Source organism: Mesoplodon bidens (genome assembly GCF_964165515.1).
Source record: "Mesoplodon bidens genome assembly, contig: HAP1_SCAFFOLD_53, whole genome shotgun sequence".
Taxonomy (NCBI): domain Eukaryota; kingdom Metazoa; phylum Chordata; class Mammalia; order Artiodactyla; family Ziphiidae; genus Mesoplodon; species Mesoplodon bidens.
The window spans coordinates 2,569,661-2,572,479 of record NW_027671920.1 but is presented as its reverse complement, the minus strand read 5'-3'; positions in this window follow the sequence as shown (position 1 = coordinate 2,572,479).

The window sequence follows — 2,819 nt, the reverse complement described above, 5'->3', positions numbered from 1 at the left end:
GTTGTAGGTCTTGCCTATTCCAAACTTGGTTTTAGAAACGGTACATGTGCTTATATCAAACTCTGGATTTATGCATCACCCCACCTCTCCTTTCCCCATAAGCAGGCATAAGCGTGTTTTCTACATGTGAGACTCTGTTCTCTTTCCTAACTCAGTTCATGTGTAGCCATGTTTACAGGATCTTCATAAGTGATATCTTATGATAAGTTTCTTTTTCTGTGTGACTTATTTCACTTAGAATCATTGTACCTGAATCCACTCACTTTTCTGCTCCTGGTCTTATGACATTGATTTCATGGCTGAGGGATATTCCATCGTACATAAATACCACAGTTTTTTGAACCATTTTTATATTTCCTGGGATATTTAATGTGTACCCAAGTTGAGGTTCTTATAAGCAGTGCAGCCCTAAATTTGGGGGTGGCTCTGTCTTATTGATTTTCAGTTTTCCCAAGGTATATTCCCTAGACTGGAAGTGCCCTTGGCTCTGTAGCTCTGTTGTTTACTTGTTTTAGGGAACGCAATGCACTCCTCCAGTGAGGCAGTTGGCAATTTACATCCCGCCCATCAGCATAACAAGGCTCCCTGTTCTCCAGGGCCTGTCTTGCCTTTCTGGTTTTTACACATTTTGTGGATGTCCCTTTTGACCGGTGGGAAGTGATACTTCTTTGTAGTGCAGATTTGCATTGCCTGCTTGCTTGCTTGGCCAAAAAGGGCGTATGCGTTTTCTCCTGAATATATTCAGGAGAAAACGCATACGCCCTTTTTGGCCAAGTGCGTCATTGTCAAAGTTGTGCCCCTCTTCCTGTGCTTTAAAGGCGATTCCAACGTACCTCTTGAAATCTGTTTCCTGCTATTCTGCCTCGCTTTCAAGTCCGCCTCGTTGCCTTCCCTCAACAGATTTTTGAACGATAGTTGTCCTTTATTACTCTGCCAGTTTGTGAATTGCTCTGCCCCTGAGCTCCATTTTTCAACTCGTTTTTGTGAGCTGTACGCAAGTCCAAAATTTTGGTTCTGGACCTATACTGGTTCCCGGTGGTTGGCTGAGACTGTGGTTAATTCTTCTTCCTGCCGGGAAATTAGAGTGACATGTGCCCGTCCAAATGCCTAACAGCTACTCTCTCATTGGTTCTCCCTCTTCCCTTCCATCCTCTGCCAATTTGGAAACCTGTGCGAACCAGGAGGTTAAAGGGGCTGTCTCTCCAAGTTGGGAGATTGATAGTAAAGCAGTTGGAAAGTCAAACCGGAACACAAGGAGAGGGACTACTCGTTGAGTTTTAGAAATCTTTTGTATTCACAGTGTGTCCATTCTCTAGGTTTCCCGTACATGTTATAGCTGTAGTAATATTCCCTTCAACATGGAGAGTTGGGACCCATGGAATGGGGGCCATGCATTTTTGCTTTAAAGGGTCTACAGTTGCTCACCCAATCTCACCAATCCTCTCAGTCCCAAGTGTCCAGCCTTATGACACATCTAGCTGTCATTGTAGATAGGGTCATTCCAGGTTTCATCAGAGACCCTGAAGGAAATGTAAAGAATTTCCCTGTTTTTTGCTTTTGATTTTGAAATTCCTTTTTGTAGTGGGTTTGAGCTGATTCTCGCTGCCATGTTTATGCCAGTCTAGACACACTTGATTCCCTTACAGTGACATATCAATACATAGATTTTAAGATTCTTACTAGTCAGATCTATTCCTCTGCGGGAAATATGTTGTTTTGAGTCCCTTTCACTGAGGAAGGTGTAGGTCTTGTCTATTCCACAGTTGGTTATAGAAATGGTACCTGTGCTTATATCAAACTTTGGTTTTATGCATCACCCCACCTCTCCTTTCCCCTTAAGAAGGCATAAGCGTGTTTTCTACATGTGAGACTCTGTTCTCTTTCCTAACTCAGTTCATGTATAGCCATGTTTACAGGATCTTCATAAGTGATATCTTATGATAAGTTTCTTTTTCTGTGTGACTTATTTCACTTAGAATCATCGTACCTGAATCCACTCACTTTGCTGCTCCTGGTCTTATGACATTGATTTCATGGCTTAGGCATATTCCATCGTACATAAATACCACAGTTTTTGGAACCATATTTATATTTCCTGGGATATGTAAGGTGTACCCAAGTTGAGGTTCTTGTAAGCAGTGTAGCCCTAAATATGGGGGTGGCTCTGACTTACTGATTTTCCGTTTTCCCAAGGTATATTCCCTAGACTGGAAGTGCCCTTTGCTCTGTAGCTCTGTTGTTTACTTGTTTTAGGGAACGCAATGCACTCCTCCAGTGAGGCAGTTGGCAGTTTACATCCCGCCCATCAGCATAACAAGGCTCCCTGTTCTCCTGGGCTTGTCTTGCCTTTCTTGTTTTTACATATTTTGTGGATGTCCCTTTTGATCGGTGGGAAGTGATACTTCTTTGTAGTGCAGATTTGCATTGCCCGCTTGCTTGCTTTGCCAAAAAGGGCGTATGCGTTTTCTCCTGAATAGATTAAGGAGAAAACGGATACGCCCTTTTTGGGCAAGTGTGTCATTGTCGAAGTTGTGCCCCTCTTTCTGTGCTTTAAAGGCGATTCCAACGTACCTCTTGAAATCTGTTTCCTGCTATTCTGCCTCGCTTTCAAGTCCGCCTCGATGCCTTCCCTCAACAGATTTTTGGACGATAGTTGTCCTTTATTACTCTGCCAGTTTTTGAATTGATGTGCCCCTGAGCTCCATTTTTCAACTCGTTTTTTGTGAGCTGTACGCAAGTCCAAAATTTTGGTTCAGGACCTATAATGGTTCCCGGTGGGTGGCTGAGACTCTGGTTAATTCTTCTTCCTGCCGGGAAAT